The following is an 18,267-nucleotide window of genomic DNA, read 5'->3' as shown; positions in this document are numbered from 1 at the left end:
AAAAAAAAAAAAAAAAAAAAAACAAATAGAAGGCAGGCCCATGAAATAAAGGTACCCCAGGGCTCTTGTGATCTCTACTTATTCTTTCAAACCAATCACAGATTCTTGACAAATCGAAAATGAATATGCTGAATAAAACAAAATTTCCATGGAGGCTATCAAATGAAAGCAATATAAACTTCAGTTTAAAATACTGTAGTACAAAGAAAATTCCATTAAGCAAATTAGAATCTTTGAGTGTTTTCTGTGTTATGCTTAGATTCTGGCTAGAAAATGTCTGTAAGTTGTCTTCTTAGATTCACTGATACTTAAGATGTTTGCTGGTTCTTCTGTAATAACACTGAACCATGGAACACAGATATGAACATATATACACAAAAATACGTTATGTATACAGTAAATAGTGTTTACCTTGACCTGAAATAAGAGAGAGAACTTTTAATGCATCAATCAGCCAGGCCTCCTTTAAATTATTTCACCAATCCATGGCAACTTTATTAGTCTCTGGCCTATTATCTTTCTCTTTTTATAAACTGCAGATTTGTGGAAATAGTGGAGTTACAAAAGCCTAAAAGAGGTCAGGCCTGGTGCCAAGATCATTGAAAAGAAGCCAGAGAGCCTAGGAGGCCAGCTGGCCAAAGCCTACTTAGGCTAGTCCAAACTTTCCTCTTTAGAAGGATACTTCTAAAAACCTATAAACCTAGGTCTTTTGGTATAGGAGCTTTAAAAGAATTGATAACAATTGAAGCGAGATGACAGGTATATGAGTGTTCATTTTATGTATGTCTTAGATTTTTCTATAAAGAAGTAAAATAAATTGGCATGATCTCTATAAGGAAATAGTAGATTATTCTCGTTCAGACTTTAAAACGTAAGATTGTGGGACAGTGATAAATACAGGACAGAGAATTATCCCTATTTCTTTGGGATAAATAGCTATGTCATTCCTTTCCCCCTAAACACAGTACATTCATTTCGAATTCATTATGTTTTCTAACTATAACCCAAAAGTCAAAGCAGTAATAGATATCATTAATAAATCTAACTACATAAAAATAAAAATAACCTTTGTATGGCAAAAAGGAAAATCAAAAGACAAATGAGAAAATCAGGAGAAAATATCTGCAATATATATCACAGATAAAGAAGCTAATATTCCTAATATATAGTTTAATAATTAAAGAAAAACACCACAAATCACAGAGAAAAATAGGGAAAAGACATGTACAGACATCTCAATATATATGGTCACTAGATATATGAAAAGATATTCAACTTACTCATAATAAGTAAAACGCATTAAAACTACACTGAGATACTGTATCTTGCTGTTCAGATTGGCAAAAAATTCAAAAGCTTGACAATACACTCTCTTGGCAAGACTGTGGGAAAACAGGCAATCTTGTACATTCCTGGTGGGAGTGCAAAACAGTACAACTCCTATGGAAGAGAATTTGGTAATATCTAGCAAAATTACAAAAACATTTTCCTTTTGACCCAATAATCCCACTTCCGGAACTCAGCCTCGAAGATACAGTATAAAAAAGACATGTGCGAGGTTACTCACTGTACCACTCTATAACTGAAAAATAATAGAAACCATCTGAATATCCAAACATAGAAGACAGGCTGTATAAACTGGGGTACAAACATAAAAAAGAATGATGATGATCTCTTTGAACGGACAGAGAATAATTTTGAGGGTACATTATTCAGTGAAAAGAGTTAAGTGCCAAAGTGTTCTACATGTTCAAAACATAAATTTAAGTCCACAAAGATAGGAAAGGGGGAAATCTAAAACAAAGCAAAATGAAACAAATGAATCCAACCATATTTCAAATAAACAACAAAACTACCTGAATGGAAAAAAAAAGAGCTAAATGCAAGTTATGTATCCTCAGTCTTGGGTAGGGTAGAGCGAAGTGGCAGGGGGAAAGAACTGCAAACAAATCCTGAACTCTTTTTATTAGGTTTATTCTTGTGGTTTTTTAGTTTTTGTGGTGATATGGGTGAAGAAATTCTAAAACTATTTTAGATGCATAATAAGAATGAGCAATTAACTTACTATGTTGGAACTGTTGAGAGCCCATGTTCTCCTTACAGAAAAAGGGAGCTACATGCAAAGGGGGAAGGCAAAGAAGAACCCTATGAGGATGATATAAAATTGGAAGTATCAGTGTGAACTCATATTTTTAAAACGTATATAGCCATGTTCATACATATATCCATCCTACATCAGTACACATATGCCAATGTGTATATACATCTGCATGTATATACATGTGTACAGGTAGTCCCCTACTTACGATGGGGTTCTGTTCTGATGACTGTCATAAGCCAGTTCTGATGTAAGCTGAATACCTCATTTTTTTAAGTTTTCATTATTACTGCCTTTTATTGTATCTTTATAAATCCTATTCTTTATTTGTCTTTGGGGATTGGCATGAGAATGATAACATCAGCAAATCTGGCACCGCAGCACTGTATGTAGTACAGGCAGTTTCCAGATTGAGAACTAGTTCTTTTCCTAAATTTGTATTTAAATTGAATTTGTACGTAAATTGGGAAGCCAGATATGGTTCATATCTAACGTCAGTTAATCAAATGTTTGTCTTAGTGTAGCGTTTACAGTGTGCCTTTCTATACATAAAAAACACTGAAGAGACATTTCTAGGAAAATCTTTAACATAATAAGACAGTAATAATAATAATGTTTCAATGCGTGTCACAAAGTAGGACCTGTTTGTTATTACAAACCATTGTATATACCTCGAATTTTTAATATATTAGGCTTTATGGGGGCTGGTTCATAACTCCAGGTTGTATGTAAGTTGGACGTTCATAGCCTTGGACTGTCTATACATGTTATTAATGATAAGATATACCAAAAAAAAAAAAAAAAAGAGTCACAGGTGTGGTTGTTGTAACTCGAATACATTCTAAGTCAGGGATTATTATGTATAAAGATACATATATTTTCTAGCTTTGTCCCCTAATAGGGCCCAGAAAAAAAAAAAAAACACCCAGGCAGCAACATACCCACTGAGTGTCCAGATCTTGGTTTCTAATACCATTCCCCTCAAAAAGGACCAGGCCTCCTAGGAGAAACAACTGCTTCCAGGGCTGGGGACGGAAAGTACACAATGAGCCTTGTTATAAATAATGAAAATGATGAAGTGTTCAAAAAAATGAAGGATGCATGAAAAAGGATACAGGAGCCTGTGTGAAGAGGAGCCCACTGGCCAGATATGGGACAATCTGAGCACCAAATTATGTAAGAACAACAATGATTTGAATTAGAGGACAGTGGTGGTTCAGTGGTAGAATTCTTACCTTCCATTCAGGAGACCTGGGTTCGATTCCTAGCCAATGAACCACTTATCTATCAGCAGAGCGTGCATGTTGCTATGACGCTAAAGAGGTTTCAATTGGGCTTCCACACTAAGATAGGCTAGGAAGAAAAGCCTGGTGATCTACTTCCAAACCTCAGCAAAGAAAAGCCTACGAATCACAACGGTCTGATCACCAATATTTTAAATATAAAACCATACAATTTTCCCATGCTACCAGGGATAAAAATGTGTAGTTTTACTGTAGAAATCTTTCCTTAAACCATGTAGTTATACAGTCTCCATTAGAATATCTTATCAAGGTAGACAAAAGTTAAAGGAACAAATTATATTTTCTTAAAATCTGTGAATTATTTGCATACATCTTATACAATTTCACAGATGTTCTTCTCTTGTCTGTTAGTTCTATACTAGATACTTTTTATTCTTAAACAGGGATCCAACCTCTGAGACACAGCCCTTAGACAAAACTTGCAGAAAGGAGGAGTACAATGAACCTGAAGAAGTAAAAAAGATGGCTAAGATCAACAGTTTCTGCTAGAATACACTTCAGAGAGAACACTTCAAATTTTTTAAGGACCTGTGCGTCTTCAAAATACAGGTATAACATATGACTGAAAAATTTATTCCTTTAGTTCACAGACTAATTCTTCTAACAAATTAGACTTAAAACGTAGTCCCATTGCAAATCCATAAACTAAGAGCTATATGCAAGGTGTGGAATCAGCTTGGACAAAGCCATTTAGCCTTTGTTCTTGGTGCTTTATAGCCATACCAACACCTAAGGCTAATAAGTGGGGACTGACCAAACCAAGAGGGACCACCTGGGGGCCCAATGCTGACTAAGCCCAGGAAGCATGATGTAATCTACCATGGCCACACAGTGAGGGGATTGAAGGCCTTGAAAGACCAAGGCTCAGGGAGCTTTCTGGTTAACCATCCAAGGGAAAGGATATCGTGTCCCTATTTGGGACATGGAAAATACATGCTGTGACCCCTAACAGACCTCACCTTATGCGTCTCTTCATTTGTATCCTTCTTGGTTGTAATAGATCTGTAGTAAACACGGTTCACTCTCCATGAATTTTGAGTTGTTCCAGCGAATTAACAAACCCACAGAGGCAGTGAGAGCCAGCAAAAGCCTGTTTGGCACTCTGAAAGAAGGTGTTCTTCTAACATGTAAGTTCTGACCTAGCTATGGATAGCTGGAGCTGAGAGGGAGTGTGCAGGGTGAGCAGATGACAATGAGGATGGAGAAGGGGGAAGGTGAGGACTGGATTCATTTCCACCCTTTTGGAACTGGATTGACACTGATGCTTACCACACAGTTAGCAGTGAAGGTGAGCTGTACCCACTGTTCCTCCTGCTTAGAGTGCTACAGAAAATAAGTTTACCACAAAATCCCAACACTCATAAGGTTTAAGAAGATCTTCCAGACTAAGACTGGAAAGAAGGACCTGGCAAAATACTTCTCAAAAAATTGGCCAGTGAAAACCTTACAGATAGCAGCAGAACACTGTCTGATACAGTGCTGGAAGATGAGCCCCTCAAGTTAGAAGGCACTCAAAATACGACTAGGGAAGAACTGTCTCCTCAAAGTAGAGTCAACCTTAATGACGTGGATGGAGTCAAGCTGTCAGGACCTTCATTTGCTGATGTGGCACGACCCAAAATGAGAACAGCTGCAAACATCGTTAATAAACGGAAGGTAGAATGTACAAAGTATGAATCAAGAAAAGCTGGAAGTTCTCAAAAATGAAATGCTTACACATTGATATCCTAGGCATTAGAGAGCTGAAATGGACTAGTATTGGCCATTTCGAATCATGTAGTGTACTATGCCGGGAATGATAAATTGAAGAGAAATGGCATCACATCCATTGTCAAAAAGAACATTTTAAGATATATCCTGAAATACAATGCTGTCAGTGACAGGATAATATCCATACTCCTACAAGGAAAACCAGCTATAAGGTTATTATTCAAATTTACATACCAAACTCTAATGTCAAAGATAAAGAAATTGAAGATTTTTATCAACTTCTGCAGTCAAAATTTGATTGAAGATGCAATCAAGATTCATTGATAATTACTGGTGATTGGAATGTGAAAGCTGGAAATGAAGAAGGATCAATATGGAAAATATGGCCTTGGTGACAGAAACGACACAGAAAATCGCATGACAGAACATGGCAAAACCAATGACTTATTCATTGGAAACATCTTTTTTAAACAACAAACGGTGGCAACTATACACATGGACCTCGCTAGATGGAATACACAGGAATCAAATCTACTATATCTGTGGAAAGAGATGATGGAGAAGCTCCATATCATCAGTCAGAATAAGGCCAGGAGCCAACTGTGGAACAGACCATCAACTACCATATGCAAGTGCAAGTTTAAACTGAAGAAAATTAAAACAAGTCCACAAGAGCCAAAGTATGACCTTGAGTATATCTCACTGCATTTAGAGACCATCTCAAGGAACAGATTTGATGCACTGAACATTAATGACCAAAGACCAGACGAGTTGTGGGATGACATCAAGGATATCATACATGAAGAAAGCAAAAGGTCATTAAAAAGGCAGAAAAGAAAAAAAAGACAAAAATAGATGTCAGGAGAGACTCTGAAACTTGCTCTTGAATGTAGAGTAGCTAAAGCGAAAGCAAGAAATGATGAAGTAACAGAGGTGAACAGAAGATTTCAAAGGGTGGCTCTAGAAGACTACAAAGTATTATAATGAAATGTGCAAAGACCTGGAGTTAGAAAACCAAATGGGAAGAATATGTTTGGCTTTCTCAAGCTGAAAGAAACGAAGAAAAAATTCAAGCCACAAGTTGCAATACTGAAGGATTTTATAGGCAAAAAACTAAATGACATAAAGCATTAAAAGTAGATGGAGGAACACACAGAAACACTGGACCAAAGACAACTGGTCAATGTTCAACAATTTCAGGAGGTAGCATATGATCGGGAACCAATGGTACTGCAGGAAGAAGTCCAAGCTGCACTGAAGGCATTGGCAAAAAACAAGGCTCCTGGAATTAACGAATACCAATTGAGATGTTTCAACAAACGTATGCAACATTGGAAACACTCGCTCTTCTATGTCGAGAAATTTGGAAGACAGCTACCTGGCCAACCGACTGGAATAAATCCATATTCATGCCCATTCCAAAGAAAGGTGAGCCAATGGAATGAGGAAATGATCGAACAATATCATTAATATCACACGCAAGTAAAATTATGGTGAAGATCATTCAAAAACAGCTGCAGCAGTACATCAACAGGGAACTGCCAGGAATTCAAGCCAGATTCAGTAAAGGACATGGAATGAGGGATATCATTGCTGATGTCAGATGGATCTTGGGTGAAAGCAGAGAATACCAGAAATATGTTTACCTATGTTTTATTATACACAAAGGCATCTGACTGTGTGGATCATAACAAATTATGGATAACATTGCAAAGAATGGGAATTCCAGAACACTTAATTGTGCTCATGGGGAACCTGTACATAGACCAAGAGGCACTCATTCATTCAAGCAGAACAAGAGGAAACTGCATGGTTTAAAATCAGGAAAGGTGTGTGTCAGGGTTATATCCTTTCACCATACTTATTCAATCTGTATGCTGGGCAAATAATCTGAGAAGCTGTACTATATAAAGAACAACACAGCATCAGGATTGGAGGAAGACTCATTAAAAACCTGTTATACGCAGATGACACAACCTTGCTTGCTGAAAGTGAAGAGAACTTGAAGCACTTATTGATGAAAATCAAAGACTACAGCCTTCAGTACGGACTACACCATAACATAAAAAAAAATATCAAAAATCGTCACAACTGGAATAAGCAACATCATGATAAACGGAGAAAAGATTGAAGTTGTTAAGGATTTTTTGTTTTACTTGGATCCACAATCAATGCCCAGGGAAGCACCAGTCAAGAAATCAAACGACGTATTGCACTGGGCAAATCTGCTGCAAAAGACCTCTTTAAAGTGTAAAAGTAAATGTCACCTTGAGGACTAAGGTGCACCTGACCCAAGCGATGGTATTTTTAATCACCTTGTATGAATGCGAAAGCTGGACAATGAATAAGGTAGACTGAAGAAGAATTAATGCGTTTGGATTATGGTGCTGGCGAAGAATTCTGAATACACCATGGACTTCCAGAAGATGAACAAACCTGTTTTGGAAGAAGCAGAGCCAGAATGCTCCTTAGAAGCAAAGATGGCGAGACTTCATCTCACATACTTCAGACACGTTATCAGGAGGGACCAGTCCCTGGAGAAGGATATCATGTTTAGTAATGTAGAGGGTCAGCAAAAAAGAGGAAGACCCTCAATGAGACATACTGACACAGTGGCTCCAACAATGGGCTCAAAAATAGCAACAATTGTGAGGATGGTGCAGGACTCGGCAGCGTTTTGTTCTGTTTTAAATAGGATTGTTATGAGTCAGAACCCACTTGATGGCACCTAACAACAACAATCTTTATGGAAACAGACTGTCACATCTTTCTCCCATGGAGCAGCTGCTGGGTTTGAACATCCCACCTTTCAGTTAGGAGCCGAGCTTTAACCACTGCCTTACCAAAACAAAACTCATTGCCATCGAGTCGATTCCAACTCATAGCGACCCTACAGCACAGATCAGAACTGCTCCATAGGGTTTCCAAGGAGCGGCTGGTGGATTCGAACTTCGGACCTTTTGGTTAGCAGCCGAGCTCTTAACCACTACACCACGAGGGCTTCACTGCAACACAAGAGCTCTTTTAAAAAAGCAAATAGCTAACTCAAAGTTATAACCTCAAAATGCATCAAAGCTTAACATCCCAAAAGTTTTTTTTTTCTTATAATGGTTTTCTTTAATTACTAAAGATATCCAGTATTTATTTTCTTCCAGTACACAGCCCCTTCTTAGACAGCCTGCGCTTTCCCTACTCCCTGAAAAGCCAATTCTGTTCTGTACACATAACTCAGTCCTTCCAAATACAGCTGACTGAAACAGTGTTGGACAACCTTCAAACAGATTCTCTCTCCTAAAACCAAAAAAACCAAACCCACTGCCGTCAAGTCAATTCCAATTCACAGTGACCCTACAGGACAAGGTAGAACTGCCCTATAGGGTTTCCAAGGAGCATCTGGTGGATTCAAACTGCCAACCTTTTGGCTAGCACCTATAGCTCTTAACCATTATGCCACAAGGTTCTCTCTCTCTCTCCTCGGAATTTAGAAAAAGAGACCATGATAATTATCTATGGGGGCTGGGGCACAATGAACTTCACACCAACGACTGGCTATTATACACTGAGAGGAGGGCAGTTGGCAGAGAGAAACAAAAACGAGTCCAAGCAACTCTAGAAAAAGAAATGGAGAATAAATACCTAAAAACATCCAGCTCCCTGGTAGCCTGGCTGTACTTCCTGTACTTGAGTTCTATGAGATTACCGTTTTTTAATCTGTTAACTTAAGTATCTATTCTTCACAACCTAATACACTCTAAGGCAGTAAGATAATTTATACTTCCCCAGATAAACTAAAATAATAATTAGGGGGAAAAATAAATAAATAACAAATATACTATTGTATTTGGCACCAGGATAACTGCTCTCAAAATAATTTTCTAAAAGAAAATGTGCACAATTATGTAGGTACAGAACTTCCAAAGGAAACGAATTAAATTAACATACTAAATACCAAAAATATGATCAGGACACAGCGAAGCCCGAGATTCAACTACAAATCAATAGATTCTATTCAAAAATAGGATGTTAACCTTATACATGGTCACCTCAGAAGGTGGAATAAATCATTCTGTTTTAAACACTTTTTATTAGTATGTGTTTTCTTACTTTTCTCAGCAACAGAATAAACTATAACTTACGTTTAATATAATGAACACTCAAAGGCTATTGTCTTCAAATAGTAAGAATCTTTCATGTTCTTTTAGGAAAAAAATTAAGTAATGTCTTCCTTCACACACTAAAGCAGGATAGCAGAGCAGTTAAATGCATGAGCATGGAACTAGACTCCCTAGGTTTGAATCCTGCTCTGCCATTTCCTAATCCTGTGACTTTGGGCATGTCACTTCTCTGTGCCTGTGTCTAACAGCATAACGTTAAAATAATAATAGAACCGAGCTCATAGGGTTCTTATGAAAAATAAATGATGTAATGTATTTCTCAGTTTGTCATCTTTCAGTTTGTTTGTCAGTTTGTCACACTGTGGTGGCTTGCATGTTGCTATCATGCTGGAAGCTATGCCACTGGTATTTCAAATACCAGAAGGGTCACCCATGATGCACAGGTTTCAGTGGAGCTTCCAGACTAAGACAGACTAGGAAGAAAGGCCTGGTGATCTATTTCCAAATATTAGCCAACGAAAACCTTATGGATCACAGAAGATTGTCTGAGACTTTGGACACGTCATCCAGAAGGACCAATAGCTGGAGAAGGACATCCTATTTGGTTAAATGGAAGGCCAGTGAAGGCATCAATGACATGGTATGATGTGATAGCTGCAACAATGGACTCAAACATACCCACAATCATGAAGATGGTACAGGATCTGGCAACATTTCATTCTGTTATACCTGGGGTCGCTAGCTGTGGGAGCTGACGCAACTGCAACTAACAACAATAACATACGTAAAAACCAAGAGAACAATAGATGCTGGCTGCTATTAATAATATTATTTTTATTAATATTCGCTAGTATTTGGGGAGTAGAGGAATTCAAATATATCCAAGACATTATAAAACCAAATCTCTTGAACGGGGCCATTCTTTATCAGGCATCAGAAATATGAAAAACATAAAAGCGTATGATCTGAAAAACCAGGGAGCTAAGATAAGACCATATAAAGAAAAAACCTAATCTTGTAGCCTATCTAAATGTGTAATAGGGCCTCTGCAACACTAAACCAGGAGGGACAGCATTCATGAAGGAAAGCTTCCTTTCACTAACTGATAAAATTTTGTAAAAGCCTTTCTTCAACAACTCCTGACTACAAAAGGAAGCCATTTATTCCTGAATGCCCAATAATTCAGATACAGCAAAGCACCAGGATTATCTACGAATTTTGGAGAAAGGCAAAGGTTTTAAAAAAATAAACTAAATCTTAACTCTGATCTCAAAAATTTTGAATCAGTTTTGAACCATGACTGAAGCGGCCTTCCAACATTCTCAGAGTTCCTTCCTGTATAGCTTTTTGAAATATTTTTGAACTAGCAATTATATAGTTAATGAACAGCTAGAGATACTGTAAAGAGAAAAACAATTCTTGCATCATGAACACGTTTTGCTTACTACAAAACAATATAGTAAGACCAAATATAAATCAACCAAACTAAAGGGTCAAAAATTATGTGGAAGGAAAAAGGGAGAAAGAGGGCACAGGTATTTGGAGGGGGAAAGAATCAAAATACCCTAATTTTTATAAGAAAATCTAAAATTATTAGGTAAAAACAAAGAAAAGAAATTTTTAAAAGACTGTGTATTTAGTTCTCTATATGTTTTGAAATAAAATAATTATTTCTTTTACTTCAGCATATAGACATATTTTCAACAATCCTTCATTAAGTCCATAAATGTTGAAGCCCTACCTTCAAGACAGGCTTCTTAGCTAGGCTTTTTGAGTCTCTCTCCTACCCTCAATCACACAAGGACATATTTGAGAAGATAATAAAACAGCTTGAAAGCCTATACATTACAGATTCCCCCCATTATTCTCTTCCCTCTTTACCATTTATGTTGTCTAATACTTTAAAATTACAAATTCTTAAGGAAAGCAGAGACCCTTTTTGTTTTCATTTACATAAAAGTACAAAAAATGTGCTCAGGCAGAGGTAAAACTAACGTCTGATTAAAACAAAAAACCAAAAACCAAACCCACTGCTGTCGAGTCAATCCCAACTCCTAGCGGCCCTACAGGACAAAGCAGAACTGCCTCACAGGGTTTCCAAGGAGCAGCTGGTGGATTCAAACTACCAACCTTTAGATTAGCAGTCAAGCTCTTAATCACTGTCTGACCAAAGTAGGAACAAAATGTATGTAACAGGAGACTTCCTCCTAAGTTCCATATTTGCCTCTAGTTTGGCACAGATCCTTTTTCTAAAAGGAGGAGTTCAGCTTTCTTAGCTTGCTAAGTAGCCACAGACACCTCAAGACCAGATTAATACTCTTAAATATGCCTTTTAGTAGAAGTCTTCATAAAACCGAGGTACAAGAGGCAATCCTACAGCAGGGAACCTATGACCAACACGACCACATCACTTCTCCCCACTCCTTTTCTCTATGTCAAAACAAAGTAAAACAAAAACCAAAGTGGCTAGTTTAAAAGAAAATCAAAATTAAAAAGTGACATCCTAGTGCTCCTGATTTTTATTTTATCTTATTTTTTATTCTCTCAGACCTATAGCACAAAGACCACACTCATTTCCTCTATTTCCTTTCTCCTTTTCATTTTAAGTCAATAATTTAAGTGATGGCTTCTCTTTCTAAATTTATATCCTTTTATAAAAATTCTATTCTACTTTTCAAAGTTTAAGTCAGTATTTAATGAAATAACAATAGGCAACTATCAATAAGACATATATATTATCATTAGCAGTGGACATGATTCTAACCTTCAAAACTTCCAAAGTAAAACTGACTTGAGGCCCGTACTTGAACAACAACAAATGCATGCTAGCGTTAATTTAGCTTTTACTTACTATGTACCAGGCACAGTGTTAAGCACTTTACAAATACAGTCTCATTTAACCTTTACTGTACTTCTATTAAATACTATTAATAAATTCATATTAGAACAGAGGTTAAGAAGGACTTTGTCCGAGGGCAAATAGCTGTAAGCAAAAGCCATGATTTAAACCAGAAAGTACAACCAAGTTTGGGACCTTAACCACAATGTGTGTTACATTGCACTTTTTCATTCTTATGTCTGTTTTTAAATACTTTATACATATTTTATCACACTGCTGATAAAGATCGATACACAATTTGTTCCCAAAACAAGCGCCAACTAATGGATCCTCAGGGTCAAAAAGGAACTCAGTGATGTGGGCATAAAACCCCAGGTCTAGTCAATGAACCAAGAGTCTAAAGAATTAAAAAAAAAAAAAAAAAAATCCACAACAAGGAACAAAGTAGCAATTAAAATGATTAGTATTTCTAGGTTCTAAATTTTAAGTACCATTTCTTGAAATAAAGGAAAATTGAACTAAATTTTAAAATCCAAAAACTATTATTTAGAAATGCTATTTACTTTTCAACTTGCTTTTTTTTTTTGATTAAAGAAAGTTTTTAAACTATGTAATCTAAACTTCACATTAAATATATCTGCACATTTCACATTTTCTTGAGTCTCTTCACTGAATTTTTTCAACTCTCTTAACATGTTTTTAGAAAGAATACATTTTATACAAAACTTCATTTGTGGGTGACATTTTTCTAAACCATAAAACATACAATACCATTTTTGTCACAAAGTCAAAAGCCCAACATTTAGTCATAAGTTTAACTATTTCCAGAAGTTTTCATAATAAAAAGATGGTAAATTACAAACAAAACTGTCAGCTCAATATTCTGGTAACAGAAAATCCTAAGACTTTAAGCTTTTAACTTCTCCTTTGCCATAATCAATGCAACAGGGATTTTTTTTAAGGAAAAATAATATCATTTGTTGAAAAACAAGAATGCATTCCCTAGTCCAATTTCTGTCTATCAAAAGAAAGCCCTGAATTTAACATTCTGTATGATTTATGCTAAATGAAATCCTACTAGAGAGTGAAAACAGACACTAGCTAGAAATCCTATTGAACTGATGCTCATTTAATTGAAGTGAAAAGTCAGATGAAATGCCCTTGAGCTTCCAAACCTAGTAAGAGTTAAAAATAAGTTTCACCATTTCCAATAATGAGATGTTCACTATCTACTAAAATTTATGCTTTATGTTTATAATTTGAAACAATTTATTAAAAGTAATTCAGAAATAATTCTAATAACCACTTCTAAAATTCAATCATGTAATCACATGCTAAGTATATGCTCCATCTATACTTACGTAGTTTAAAAAAATAAATGTTCCTCATCGAACTCAAAATTTTCTTAGACCAAATTTACTGAAGAAATGTTATTCCATGTACCACCCCCCCCCCACACACACACCCCTTAAAGATTAACTCATACAGATAATGCCAACTAGGTCAAATCTCATTTCCAGAAACACAACTATACTCTCTTCCTAACAGCATTACAAGATCAACCCACCATAATACTTCCAAATATTTCTCCACCAAAGGAGCCCTGGTGGCACAAAGGTTAAGTGATCAGCTGCTAACTGAATGGTTGCTAGTTTAAACCCACCCAGCCACTCCATGGGAGAAAGACCTGGCGATCTACGTCCGTAAAGATTACAACTAAGAAAACTCCATTGGGCAGTTCCACTCTGTCACATGGGGTTGCTATGAGTCAGAATCGACTTAACAGCACCCGACAACAGCATTTCTCCATCAATGTAAAATGGTGAGGACTGCTAGCTGGTGGATAGAGTATACACGACTGTGCCACTACATTCTGTAAAAGTAATTACCATAATTGAGCACTGCCCTTAGTCAATTTGGTATATTAAATACCCTCATAATTTTATGGTAATTTCTAATACTTCATAATAATTTAGTTGCAGAAAGTAACCACATAAGAGTTAATAAAATAATCTTAACCTAAGACTTCTTACACTTAAATACTTTTCAGGGGAATGAGGTGAGACCTCTGGATATTTTATGAGAAAAATCGGGTTAATCTCTTAACAGATGAAGAGTAGCAATTGAAGAATTCTACATAGGATAGAAAAATAACCAATTTGATAAAAGAAAACAGAAAAAATCCTCTTTTGTATTAAAAAAAATAGAGATGTTAATTTCTTCTTTTTGTAAGGGTGAGGTACTTTCTGATTACAAAGCTGTAAGGCATAAGAGTGAAAAACTCGTTTAAAGCTTAAGATTAAGCTTTCTGAATAATATTAAGTAATTTACATATATTTACACTTAGCATATGTTCTTATTTCTTCATTCTTATATATTATGATAGGCAGCTTTGAAGATGGCTCCAAATGATCCCCACCTCCTGGTATTCATGCCCTTATCGTAAGCCTTTCCTCTTGAATGTAGGCTGGATCGATCCAGTGACTCTCTTCTAATGAACACAATATTGTAACTGACAGGATGTCACTTCTGAGATTAGGTTATACAAAGACAGTGACTTCTATCTTGCTCACACCCTCCTGCTTACTCACTTTGATGGAAGCCAGCTAGCATGTTGTGAGCCGCCTTATAGAAACGGCTCGCATGGTAAGGAACAGAGGGAGGCTTCTGGCAAACAATTAGCGTAAGGAACTAAGACCCTCAGTTCAACAACCAACAATGAACTAAATCCTGTCAACCATGTGAGTGAGCTGGAAGCACGGTCTCCCCCAGAGCCTTCAGAAAAGACTACCGTCCTGGTGGACACATTGAACATAGCTCTGCAAGAGACCCTGAGCCAGAGGACCCAACCAAGTCACACTTCAGATTCTTAACCAACAGAAACTGAGATAATGTTTGTTTTAATCAGCTAAATTTTGGGGTAATTTGTTATGCAGCAATAGATAATATATACGCTTGATTCAAACACAACTTTCATTGGCAGTATCAAAATTAACTTCAATACAGGATGCAAGTAGATGCCCAAAGTTTCCAAGTCTTTATTCAGGAAAAAAAAAACATTAGTCCATACCAGAAAATCTTAGGACTATAGAATTTTAGTGAGCAGAGACCTTGCAATCACATAATCTAATCAAAACACTTTTTAAAAAATTAATGATCATCATGATGTGCCAGGAACTGTTTTGAGCACTTAACGTGTATTCATTCCTCACAACCACCCCATCAGGTACCACCATCATCAACTCCATTTATAAAGATAGAGATTGATGCCCAGAGGTTAAGATCATCCACAGGATAGGAATAAATTCAGATACACAGAGAATAGTTAGTAGCTGAACTGAGACTAAATCTAGTGGTTCTTTCTCCTAGGTTCTGATTTTTTTCTTACAAAGTCAAATAAAAAAAGCTTTTCTTTTTCTTTTGCCTGCCTGCTTTATCCATTCTTTGTAACACTGTTAGTTTAGGAATACACATTTGATTATCTATCTACCCTCCTCCATCTTAGCACCACAAACATGATTTCTCATTTTCTTCCACTCCCTGGAATCTTCTTATAATATCCCCATATCCCTATGCTCTTCAATCTCTAATATTTTTCCTTGTATTTATGTTAATCATTTTTATATATTGGAATTCAAGATTTCACTAGAACACCGTTTGGGAAATTCAGCTTTAACTTAAGGTTGGAAAGAGTAATATTATAGTAATAATTAATACTCTTAATATTAATCTGCATTTTAGTGTGAATAAGTCAGAGAATAGGCTTTGAAACAAGGACAGCCAATGCAGTTTTAAGACGACCCAGCCCTTAAGCCACAACTTGTCCAGGTGAACCTGACTGAAGAATCAGAGAGTCCGTTCTTGAAATTCTGAGACTGGCTACGTAAGAGTTCACCTTTCTTTCAAAGTGTGAACTGCAAGACATAAAGCTTGGAAGGTGATGGCAGCCACAAAGAATGGAAACATGAAGAAAGCCAGTTTCCAAAGGGACAGAAATACAGAGAAGAGGCACTCTGGCGAGAGTTTGAGAGAAAGCTGACTAAATTTGGGTCCCTGGTTCTTGTTCCTGAAACTCAGCTACATTTCTGTCCCTTGGTATCCCCCAGGACACTCCCAAAAGTCTGATAACTTCATTTTGTGTAAGCTAATTTGAACTAATTCACTTGCAATCAACAGAAGACTAACATGGTACCCTCTCTAAGGCTGAAGAATACTATTTGAAGGACTAATAACTTCATTTAAAAAATAACTTCAGTAAACAACAAAGTAAAATACTAAAACTAAGGTGACTGGGTAACCAAAGTACTTTGAGGTTCTCACTAATACAGTTCATTGCTCAAACTACCGTATTTTACACAAATAACATGCACGTTACACATTTTCTGTCAACTGCACAACCCCCTTGCACATTATTATCCTAGACGCATTATGTGCATTATATGTGTGGGGGTGGGTTATTTATGTGGGTGAGTTATTTGCAAAAAAAATACAGCAGTCGGCCCAAGTAACTACAACACAGTAAGAATTCCAAAGTCTATGCTTTAAAAGACACTAAATATTTTCCCAAAAATTAACTGAACATGAAACTAAATGTTTAGGTATATCCCAAACATATTTCACATATATTAAAGGCACATGGGTTTTCTATTTGAAAAATTAGTGAGATTTTCATAATCCAGAAAGAAACAAATGATGCTTTAAAAACATGATTTTATTCTATGTAGGTACCTAAAGTAGGTCATAATGCTTTAAAACCATATTTGAAAATGAAGATGATTTATTCTAACATACTCGTTTTGGTGGCAAAAACTAAAAAAGCCATCAAGATAGGGAGGCTAGTCTGAGTTTACCTAGCTATCTGTGGTGAACCAAAAAAAACCAAACCAGTTGCTGTCGAGTTGATTTCAACTGAGGAGGGACTGAAACCCAGCTCTTCTGAACTCGGTCCAATGGTCCTGCTGCTATGCAGAAATGCAGCAAAGACTAGCACAGCTCTATTCCTGGCTCATTTTTCAACAGACAAAAAACAATCCTAAAACTGACCTGATTCTCTGTTGTGGAATGGCATGACCTTGTGTAGAAACAACAGAAGTTGCAGGCACTTTCTCCCTGAAGTGGGCATGGTGAAGTATATCAGTGATGCAGGAACAGAAAAAGAAGACACAGCTTAAGTTCAGAATATGTTTTAGCATCATGAGTCATTCATTTTCTACTGATTCTATCTCCTTACTTGCTGCCAACGGTTTAACAATGGAACACGTAGCAACACTTTATTTTAGATAAAATTTTCTATTAAAAATCCATGAAGGACATAGAATCATTTCAATCTGCAACAGAGGCCATTTGGTTCAGCTCCACTTTACTAATGAGGAAACTAAGATCTGAAATAGTTCTACAAAGACTCAGTCACAACACAGTTACTGGTGGCACAGCAGGTTCCGAACGCAGCTCTTCCCACTTCCAGTCCAGTATTCATTTGTAGAACAGATCATACTGCTGCTTATTGAAGAAACAAATATGCTCCAAAAAAGAAAAAGAATGCATGTAATTTCTCTAGGTGTACAATAACCTAGTTTTGCTATCCTACTTCTTGGCTGGTTCTTAGAACTCAGCTAGAAGTGTAATCCCGGTACCCTGTTGCCGTCAGGTGGATTGCAACTTATGTAAGAGAAAGGTGTTTTTAAGTCTGGCTCTTAGGTAGTCTCTAAAAAAAATTCTGATTTCCCCAAATCATTCATTCACTTATTCATCCAACAAAGAGTTACTGAGTAACTTGTCAGATGGAAGACACACGCTTAAATGGCAGATACAGTCTTATGCAGACAGAAAAGATACCTCTAGTGAAATACTAGGTGCAGTAAGGAATTCAAGTGGCAATGAAAGAGTATGCAGACTGATGGCATGTCTCCTAAATTGTGACTTGAGAGTATGGATTCTTAATTTTTTTAACATGTTACTTGATGCATGCAACAGTTATTTGTAACATGATTCAAATTCAAAGCATAATAAAATGAACATCCACATAACCACCACCCAACTCAAGAACCTGATGTAAGTTACTGTTAATGTTCTACTTATTTGCTTTTCCCCAGCCCAGGCCCTACCTCTCTCACCCCCATATTTATCATTCCTTTGCTTTAAATATATATATATTACATATATACACATATCTCAACGATAGTGTTTTGTTTTGCTTGTTTT

At 36.5% G+C, this 18,267-nt stretch overlaps 1 protein-coding gene across 5 annotated transcripts in view; it reads right to left on the bottom strand.

Annotated features, from left to right (window-relative positions):
• WDFY3 (WD repeat and FYVE domain containing 3) overlaps positions 1–18,165 on the bottom strand; it is a 278,975-nt gene extending 260,810 nt beyond the window's left edge. For 3 of the 5 annotated variants that reach the window (XM_023724712.1, XM_023724716.1, XM_023724713.1), the window contains exon 1: positions 17,110–18,165. The gene's annotated coding sequence lies outside the window, so the exon portion shown is untranslated. The remainder of the gene's footprint in view (positions 1–17,109) is intronic. The other 2 variants (XM_023724714.1, XM_023724715.1) reach the window with 1 other exon arrangement.
• Positions 18,166–18,267: the final 102 nt, after the last annotated feature.

The sequence above is a fragment of the Trichechus manatus genome, unplaced genomic scaffold, assembly GCF_000243295.1.
Source record: "Trichechus manatus latirostris isolate Lorelei unplaced genomic scaffold, TriManLat1.0 scaffold00257, whole genome shotgun sequence".
Classification (NCBI taxonomy): domain Eukaryota; kingdom Metazoa; phylum Chordata; class Mammalia; order Sirenia; family Trichechidae; genus Trichechus; species Trichechus manatus.
Note: the sequence above shows the minus strand (reverse complement) of the source record. Positions and strands in the feature narration are given on the sequence as shown.